Source organism: Electrona antarctica (assembly GCF_951216825.1).
Source record: "Electrona antarctica genome assembly, chromosome: 23".
Classification (NCBI taxonomy): domain Eukaryota; kingdom Metazoa; phylum Chordata; class Actinopteri; order Myctophiformes; family Myctophidae; genus Electrona; species Electrona antarctica.
Window position 1 is genome coordinate 36329837 of NC_136804.1, and position 10807 is coordinate 36340643.

The following is a 10807-nucleotide window of genomic DNA, read 5'->3' on the forward strand; positions in this document are numbered from 1 at the left end:
AGTCCCGGAAAAGACGCGCTGTGATTGGCCAGTAGTCACTTGAGTGACAGCGAGAGACATGGAGGAGTCACATGAGTGACGTCACTTGGGAAGCGACGCAGTCGCCTTCAGCAAATGCGTCACTTGGGAAGCGACGCAGTCGCCTTCAGCAAATGCCTTCAGCACTTCTAAATAAGAAAGCCGCGGAGAACTGTTGCTTTGTGTTCACTCTTTAATGTTTTCTGTTAGTAATCTAATCCCCCCTGGCTCTGATGTTGTATTGTTAATAACGTTGTTGTTTGTGTTTGTTTGTCTTGTTTTGTAATGTATATTGTCATGACTGTTATAAAGATTTGTTAAAAAAAAAAAAGCCTTCAGCACTGCACTTCCGCCTTCATTGGGATACACGTCGCTCCAATGAACTGCAGCGGCAAATGAGGCGTCTATGTATATATGTCTATGAGATCAACCCCCTCTGGAGCCACAGCTTGGCCTCGGGGTGCTAAATATAGAGAGAGCACGAAGGGAATGAGAAACCCAGAAAGGGAGAGAGAACGCCAAGACGACTCTGTAAATAAAGAGAGAATGTCACAGTCACAGACTTTTGTCATTCGTTGTACAGTCTAGGTTTCTATGTATTGTTCCCTGGTCTAGTTTTTTTCATGGTTCTATGTTTGTTTGCTCCAGCTGTGTCTCATTTTGTAATCAACCCTCATGTGTATATCAGTCTTGTTCCCCAGTCAGTCCTTGTTGAGTCATTGTATCCTGTCACCTGTTTCAGTCTGTTTTAAGTTGTTAATGTTCATCTGTCTTCTGTATTAAAACACCAATTCATGGTTTTGAACACTACATGCCTGGGTGTCCTGCGTTTGGGTCCTTACCTCACCTACACGTGACAGAGAAAGAGAGTGTGCGCAGTGTGTGTGTGTGCGTGTGTGTGTGTGTGTGTAAGAGAGAGAAGAGAGAGGGAGAGATCTAAGGTTGCAGAGGGAGAGGGAATGATAATAAACAAGCAGAGACAGCCAGAACAGTAGGGATGACAGTCCCTACTGTTCACAGTCGTTGTTCTCTTGGCCTAAAATCTGGAAGCTGAGCTGAGCTGAACCAGACTCTGCAAACTACAGTACCATTCAAACTACAGTACCATTCAAACTACAGTACCATTCAAACTACAAACTACAGTACCATTCAAACTACAAACTACAGTACCATTCAAACTACAGTACCATTCAAACTACAGTACCATTCAAACTACAAACTACAGTACCATTCAAACTACAAACTACAGTACCATTCAAACTACAGTACCATTCAAACTACAGTACCATTCAAACTACAGTACCATTCAAACTACAGTACCATTCAAACTACAGTAACTACAGTACCATTCAAACTACAGTACCATTCAAACTACAGTACCATTCTCAGCATTCACTCTGCAAACTACAGTACCATTATCAGCGTTCACTCTACAAACTACAGTACCATTATCAGCATTCACTCTGCAAACTACAGTACCATTATCAGCATTCACTCTACAAACTACAGTACCATTATCAGCATTCACTCTACAAACTACAGTACCATTATCAGTGTTCACTCTACAAACTACAGTACCATTATCAGTGTTCACTCTACAAACTACAGTACCATTATCAGTGTTCACTCTACAAACTACAGTACCATTATCAGTGTTCACTCTACAAACTACAGTACCATTATCAGCGTTCACTCTGCAAACTACAGTACCATTATCAGCGTTCACTTAAACCCATTTAGGCCCGACGTCGAAAATTTTAAGAATCTTCTAAATCCTGACAGTTTTATTAAAAACCCATGTTAGTCGTTCTCAAACATATTCATGTCAAGGAACCACAAATATATATGACATTGGCCGCCGACCCCCATCTGAAAATATGTTGTTCCAGCAGGGACCCTCTCAGTAGCAAAGATTTGAGTTAAAAACTCGCTCTGAAAGAACATAGTATTCAAAGATTTCAGGCACATTTTCACGATTTCTCAAAAATAGCAGACCTACAAGCTCGTAGCGTGCCACTCTGTGGCGCGCTACGAGCTTGTAGATCTGCTATTTTTCAATAGCTAAATTATAATATAATGTTTAAAACACCAAAAGGGGTTCCCGCCCAAAATGGGTTAACTCAGAGAGTGTAAAAAGGACCCAAATGGGCCCAAACATAGATCATTCTATGTCTTGATCTGACGCACAAGTTCAATAAGCCTGGTAAGATGCAGACTAATTTCTGCGTAATATGCTTAAAGGAGAATTCCATGCTAGAAGGCTTTCTTACCTTTCTTACCTTTCTTTGTAGTTGTTACGTCCCCACCAAAGAGGTCCAGGTGTTTTTTTGTGCAAAAACTCCTTATTGGCTATTTCCCCTACCATAAGCCCTAAATGAATTGCATTGAATTGAATGGGAATTGAATGGGGCTATATGGGGTGTTGTGCTAATTCGCGTATTTCCATCGAAATAAGTAGTAAAGTGTGCCGCTTGGGATATTATTTACATTAGGAAGAGAGGATATATACAAAAAAAAATTGAGCGATGGAAATAAGCGAATTAGCACAACACCCCATAGCCCCATTCAATTCAATGCAATTCATGTAGGGCTTATGGTAGGGGAAATAGCCAATAAGGAGCTTTTGCACAAAATAACACCTGGACCTCTTTGGTGGGGACGTAACAACTACAAATAACACCTGGACCTCTTTGGTGGGGACGTAACAACTACAAATAACACCTGGACCTCTTTGGTGGGGACGTAACAACTACAAATAACACCTGGACCTCTTTGGTGGGGACGTAACAACTACAAATAACACCTGGACCTCTTTGGTGGGGACGTAACAACTACAAATAACACCTGGACCTCTTTGGTGGGGACGTAACAACTACAAATAACACCTGGACCTCTTTGGTGGGGACGTAACAACTACAAATAACACCTGGACCTCTTTGGTGAGGACGTAACAACTACAAATAACACCTGGACCTCTTTGGTGGGGACGTAACAACTACAAATAACACCTGGACCTCTTTGGTGAGGACGTAACAACTACAAATAACACCTGGACCTCTTTGGTGGGGACGTAACAACTACACATAACACCTGGACCTCTTTGGTGAGGACGTAACAACTACACATAACACCTGGACCTCTTTGGTGTGGACGTAACAACTACAAATAAAGGTAAGAAAGCCTTCTAGTATGGAATTCTCCTTTAAAGGGACACTTCACTCTTTTTGCAAAAAAGGGTGAAAAAAGGGTCATGTTAATGACGCTTAGAAGCTTTAGAACACTTCCTGGACTACATGTTGTCTCAGTAAGACAGCCCCTCCCCCTATCCACAAGGAGGAGCAGTGCACCAAAGCATTATGGGAATTGTAGTCCAGGAAGGAAGTGAGCCAGAGACACCGGGCTCACTGCTACAATCTAAAATATCTAAAACCACAAATTACACACATAAAGACCCCCAGGAAAGTGTTCTAAAGCTTCTAAACGTCATTAACATATATTTTTTTGCAAAAAAGTGTCCCTTTAACCCATTGATGGCTGAGGCCGAATCTGGGAACGCCTTCTAGGGCCTGACCTAAGGTTTCTAAAAACCTTCAAATTCTGTTTTTTTTTTTTTTAATAATTATGTTGCTACATGTATAGCAATAGCTGATGAGACGCAGAGAGCGCGCCGGCATCAAGGGTATAACAACGTATACATTGCATCAGGCATCAATGGGTTAATGTCACATACATTAAATAGAATACCATCAAAAAGCCTGAACCGCTCTATAGCTCTTAATACTGTAAGACGGAGATGCTTAGAGACATAATTGGCCACAGCCAGCTGCAGAAATACTGACATCACTTCTGCACAATGCGCACGCACGCACGCACGCACGCACGCACACACGCACACACGCACGCACACACGCACGCACGCACGCACGCACGCACGCACGCACGCACGCACGCACGCACGCACGCACGCACGCACGCACGCACGCACGCACGCACGCACGCACGCACACACGCACACACACACGCACACACACACACACACACACACACTTGAAAGAAGTGTGAGATGAATTAACATCCTGAGTCAGCTCAATCTGTGCTTTATGGTGATTGCATTTGAAGCTGCGGAAGTATAAAATAGACACGTACAGGGTGTATGTGGTGTGTACGTGTGTGTATGTGTGTGTGTGTGTGTGTGTGTGTGTGTGTGTGTGTGTGTGTGTGTGTGTGCGTACATGTGCCTTGTGTGGGGGATCATTTCAATTCATCAATCACACATCTGGGGGGGGGGGAAGACTGGATTGAGCATGCAGCCGACTGGATAAAACTCGGTCTTCGACATTTATCTAACAGCACTGCTGGCGAACCATGGGAGCTAGCCTGATGTTCTTGTACTGAAACACCAACAAAGATTGGCTAGTGTTGGTTGTAGATTGCCTATTTTCGCCCCACGCCACCCACCATTGTACCATGGTGGGTACCATGGCACCATGGCCACGCCACCCACCATGGTACCATGGTGGGTACCATGGCCACTCCACCCACCATGGTACCATGGCCACGCCACCCACCATGGTACCATGGTGGGTACCATGGTACCCACCATGGTACCATGGTGGGTACCATGGTACCATGGCCACGCCACCCACCATGGTACCATGGTGGGTACCATGGTACCATGGTGGGTACCATGGTACCATGGCCACGCATTTGAAGCTGCGGAAGTATAAAATAGACACGTACAGGGTGTATGTGGTGTGTACGTGTGTGTATGTGTGTGTGTGTGTGTGTGTGTGTGTGTGTGTGTGTGTGTGTGTGTGTGTGCGTACATGTGCCTTGTGTGGGGGATCATTTCAATTCATCAATCACACATCTGGGGGGGGGGGAAGACTGGATTGAGCATGCAGCCGACTGGATAAAACTCGGTCTTCGACATTTATCTAACAGCACTGCTGGCGAACCATGGGAGCTAGCCTGATGTTCTTGTACTGAAACACCAACAAAGATTGGCTAGTGTTGGTTGTAGATTGCCTATTTTCGCCCCACGCCACCCACCATTGTACCATGGTGGGTACCATGGCACCATGGCCACGCCACCCACCATGGTACCATGGTGGGTACCATGGCCACTCCACCCACCATGGTACCATGGCCACGCCACCCACCATGGTACCATGGTGGGTACCATGGTACCCACCATGGTACCATGGTGGGTACCATGGTACCATGGCCACGCCACCCACCATGGTACCATGGTGGGTACCATGGTACCATGGTGGGTACCATGGTACCATGGCCACGCCACCCACCATGGTACCATGGTGGGTACCATGGTACCATGGTACCATGGTGGGTACCATGGTACCCACCATGGTACCATGGTGGGTGGCGTGGCCATGGTACCATGGTGGGTACCATGGTGGGTACCATGGTACCCACCATGGTACCATGGTGGGTGGCATGGCCATGGTACCATGGTGGGTACCATGGTACCATGGCCACGCCACCCACCATGGTACCATGGTACCATGGCCACGCCACCCACCATGGTACCATGGTGGGTACCATGGTACCATGGTGGGTACCATGGTACCATGGCCACGCCACCCACCATGGTACCATGGCCACGCCACCCACCATGGTACCATGGTGGGTACCATGGTACCATGGCCACGCCACCCACCATGGTACCATGGTGGGTACCATGGTACCATGGTGGGTACCATGGTACCATGGCCACGCCACCCACCATGGTACCATGGTGGGTACCATGGTACCATGGCCACGCCACCCACCATGGCACCATGGTGGGTACCATGGTACCATGGTGGGTGGCGTGGCCATGGTACCATGGTGGGTACCATGGTACCATGGCCACGCCACCCACCATGGTACCATGGCCACGCCACCCACCATGGTATACCATGGACAATACGTGAAGCTATAAATGGGGGTGGCAGTAGCTCAGGCGGTGGAGTGGCTCCTGGGGAATCGCAAGGTTCCCGGTTCAATTCCCTGCTCCCTCTGGGCTAGAGTCGAAGTGTCATTAACCCATTTTGACCTGAGGACGATTCTACAAATTCCTTCTAAATCATGACAGTTTTCAGAAAAAAACTTTGTTTCTATGTCAGTGGTTCTCAAACAATTTCATGTGAATCTACCCCCAAATCCAACCCTTGATGCTGAGTGCCAAGCAGGGAGTCTTTGGTTTGGTACGACCTGCCGGGCGGGGATCGAACCCCGACCTTCCAGTCTCAGGGCGGACACTCCAAACCACAAGGCCAACTGAGCTGGTTCTGAATAAAAGGTGTTACATAAATGCACCGGTCCATTTACCCCTGTAGCACAAAGTGATCCCACGCTAGCTGAAGATCAACACTTTGTGTGCCGTACACGAGCACACAGGGGAGTCCACGCATGATGAGAGTGAGTTCACGAGCCATTCCCTGATCATCGCTCTGTGTATTATTTATGAGCGGTCTCTCTCTCTCTCTCTCTCTCTCTCTCTCTCTCTCTCTCTCTCTCTCTCTCTCTCTCTCTCTCTCTCTCCCCTCTCTCCCTCTCTCTCTCTCTCTCTCTCTCTCTCTCTCTCCAAGAGGGTTTTGCCATAAATGCAGGTTAGGTTGTCGGAAAGAAGTCCAAATGACGACAGATTGATTGGAGCCAATGATACGTCTGGGATAAAGCTGCGGCCACTCTCCTCCTCGCTGCTTTGAAGTGTGAACACGCCAGCCCGTCCGTGGGCTGTAATTATGATCATCAGCGGCCGGGGGACAAGGGGGACGGGGGGGGGACGGGTGGGGGGGGGACGGTTGTGTTGCCCGTAAAGACCACAGCCCAGCTCTAGTTATACCAAGCTGCTCCAGAACTTCTTCCCTGGCATGGCTTGAAGCACAATTAACACACGTATGTGGTGTGTGTGTGTGTGTGTGTGTGTGTGTGTGTGTGTGTGTGTGTGTGTGTGTGTGTGTGTGTGTGTGCATGTGATATAACGAGGGGCCAGGGGTGTGTAATGGGTGGAGGGAGGAATGGATATGTGTGTGTGTGTGTGTGTGTGTGTGTGTGTGTGTGTGTGTGTGTGTGTGTGTGTGTGTGTGTGTGTGTGTGTGTAAAATGGTGCATTTATATAGCGCCTTTATCCAAGGTGCTTTACATAGATTGTGCATTACATTCACCCATACATACACCAATGGCGGCGGAAACCACGCAAGGCATCAACCCGCACATCAGGAGCAATTTGAGGTTCAGAGACTTGCTCAAGGACACTTCGACACTAACTCTGAGGGAGCCCGGGTTCGGGCCACTCTACCCCTGAACCACCGCTGCCCTGTGTGTGTGTGTGTGTGTGTGTGCGTGCCGTGTGTGTGTGTGTGTGTGTGTGTGTGTGTGTGTGTGTGTCCGTGCCGCGCATGTGTGTTTTTGTGTACAGTACAATATAATGACTATTTGGAATTCTTTGAAAAGGTTGTTTTATGACATAGCCTTTGCGGTGTTTGCCCCATCATTAGCATACAGCTTACAGTACATTTTCTTCCTCATTAGTTTGTTGAAAGGCCTGTCCTTCCTCAGCGCTCTCGCTCGGCTGCCACTCCTTTTCATCTCTGTTTTCATTTTGGGTAATCAACCACTTTTTATGCTTCTTCCAAATCAGATCAAGACGTTTCCTTCTTCCTCGCTTTCTCTTCCTCTGCCAAAGTGCTTTGCATTCAAGCCTCATATGTCCCCCTCTCTCTCTCTCACGGCATCTACCAATCCATTGTGTTTACTTTACTAAGTGGTGCTCAGTCTAGAGAATAACTTATTAGGAGTAAAATAAAGAAATCGAAGAGTCAATTGAAGAGTTCAAAGCGAGCACAATCTAAACAGTGAAATGTGTTCCAAGGTCGGATGTGCCCGCTATCCATTAATCAATTAGCCACCCCGCGGCCCAAGGAGCCACAGGAGAACAAGGTCACACGTGCGGCGGCTTTAACTCAAACAGCTGCCAACGCGCTGCTCTCTCATTATATCGAAGAAGTGCAGCGCCTTCGTTTTTATCATTTAACCCATTTTAAACCTACCGTCGATTCTACAAAATGTCTTCTAAATCCTGACAGTTCTGTGAAAAACCCTATGTTTCCCATGTCAGTTGTGAAGAATATAGATTCAAAGATTTGTGCCTCATTTTCACGATTTTTCAAAAATAGCAGACCTACATCCTCGTAGCGCCACTCGGTGGCGCGCTATGAGCTTGTAGATCTGCTATTTTTCAATAGCTAAATTAATAACATAATGTTTAAAACACCCAAAAGGGGTTCCCGCCCAAAATGGATTAACCTCTTTTTAACCCATTTTGGGTGGGAACCCCTGTTGGTGTTTCAAGCATTATGTTATACTATATCTACAAGCTCATAGCGCGGCACCGAGTGGCGCGCTACGAGCTTGTAGGTCTGCTATTTTTGAAAAATCGTGAAAATGTGGCACAAATCTTTGAATATATATTCTTTCAGAGTGAACGTTTTTAACTAAAATCTTTGCTTCTGGGGGTGGTCCCTGGAACAACATATTTTCAGATGGGGGTCGGCGGCCAATTACATATAATTCTAGGGGTCCTTGACATTAAATAGTTGGAGAACCACTGACATAGAAACATTTTTTCAGTTTTTCAGAAAACTGTCAGGATTTAGAAGGTATTTGTAGAATCGTTCCCAGGTCAAAATGGGTTAACGTAGTCAAAAGAGGAGAGACAAATGCCAGCGCTGATGACCTGCGCCGATGGCAACGCCATGCTGGCCAGGGCCCAACCGGGACATTGTTTCAGCCTGTGTTTCCTGTCCACACCCAAGCAGAAGCACAGCTGGACTGAGCTCTGAAGGCAGATGCTGGACACCCAGCCCCAAACTGCCAGCTCTGAAGGCAGATGCTGGACACCCAGCCCCAAACTGAATGAGCTCTGAAGGCAGATGCTTTGGGACACCCAGCCCCAAACTGCCAACTCTGAAGGCAGATGCTGGACACCCAGCCCCAAACTGCCAACTCTGAAGGCAGATGCTGGACACCCAGCCCCAAACTGCCAACTCTGAAGGCAGATGCTGGACACCCAGCCCCAAACTGCCAACTCTGAAGGCAGATGCTGGACACCCAGCCCCAAACTGCCAACTCCAGAGGGATGGGGGACGATAAACGCTATTAGCCTTTATCTTGAAAAACACTCACAATAATCACATCGCAGAGATTTTAATTCATCCTGAAATTGATCCTCCGTCATACACTATAGGATGAATTATAGCCTTTGTTAAGCTGCAAATTCAGCACCACTTAAACCCTCAAACTAAAACTGTTATGCTCTTATTTCACTCTATACACAAATCGGGTTAGCAAAAGAAATAGCAGATCTACAAGCTCACAACGTGTTGAGCTTGTAGATCTGCTATCCAAAAAGTGTAATTTTAAGTTTTGATCATCGCGGTAATATTGTTAATCGAAATTATTTTTGCCACAATAACCGTCACATGTAATTTTCTTTATATTGTCCCCATCCCTAGATGCAAGATTCAAAAGATATTGTCATATATTTTGACCTCTCTCAGTCTCTCTCTCTCTCTCATAGATAGATATATTATCCCATTCTAGGCGGGAACCCCTTTTGGTGTTTTAACTAAGCATTATGTTATACTTTAGCTATTGAAAAATAGCAGATCTACAAGCTCGTAGCGCGCCACCGAGTGGCGCGCTACGAGCTTGTAGGTCTGCTATTTTTGAAAAATCGTGAAAATGCGGCACACATCTTAGATTATATATTCTTTCAGAAGACTTTCTTTTTTATTTCGACATCAGGCCTAAATGGATTAAACATACATGTACATATGTGTATAAATAGGCTGTATACAGTATGCTAATTTGTATGCATGCACTCCCACACAGAGGACAGAGTAGCAGTGTTATCCCCTCTAAGTGGTGACGGCCAAAACCTCATGACAAATATGTCTACTTCCAACTGAGCGACCATGAGCTATAATGGTAGTTTGTAGACAGTGTCTTTCACAATGAATTACAGGAAATGTGTAGCAGTGGGGCCTCAGGAACGTTAGCATTATGCCCTAAAGTGGGACGCAAATGGAGGAAAGAAGCACTGAGTCACTTTGTGTTGTCATCATCATCACAGTCCGTCCAGCTCCTCTCTCTCTCTCTACAGTGAACTCATCACAGTCCGTCCAGCTCCTCTCTCTCTCTCTCTCTACAGTGAACTCATCAGTCCGTCCAGCTCCTCTCTCTCTCTCTCTCTCTCTCTACAGTGAACTCATCACAGTCCGTCCAGCTCCTCTTCTCTCTCTCTACAGTGAACTCACAGTCCGTCCAGCCTCTCTCTCTCTCTACAGTGAACAGTCCGTCCAGCTCCTCTCTCTCTCTCTACAGTGAACTCATCACCGTCCGTCCAGCTCCTCTCTCTCTCTCTACAGTCCGTCCAGCTCCTCTCTCTCTCTCTGCAGTCCGTCCAGCTCCTCTCTCTCTCTCTCTCTACAGTGAACTCATCACCGTCCGTCCAGCTCCTCTTCTCTCTCTCTACAGTGAACTCATCAGTCCGTCCAGCTCCTCTCTCTCTCTCTCTCTACAGTGAACTCACCACAGTCCGTCCAGCTCCTCTCTCTCTCTCTCTACAGTGAACTCATCACAGTCCGTCCAGCTCCTCTCTCTCTCTCTCTCTCTCTACAGTGAACTCATCACAGTCCGTCCAGCTCCTCTCTCTCTCTCTCTCTCTACAGTGAACTCACCACAGTCCGTCCAGCTCCTCTCTCTCTACAGTGAACTCATC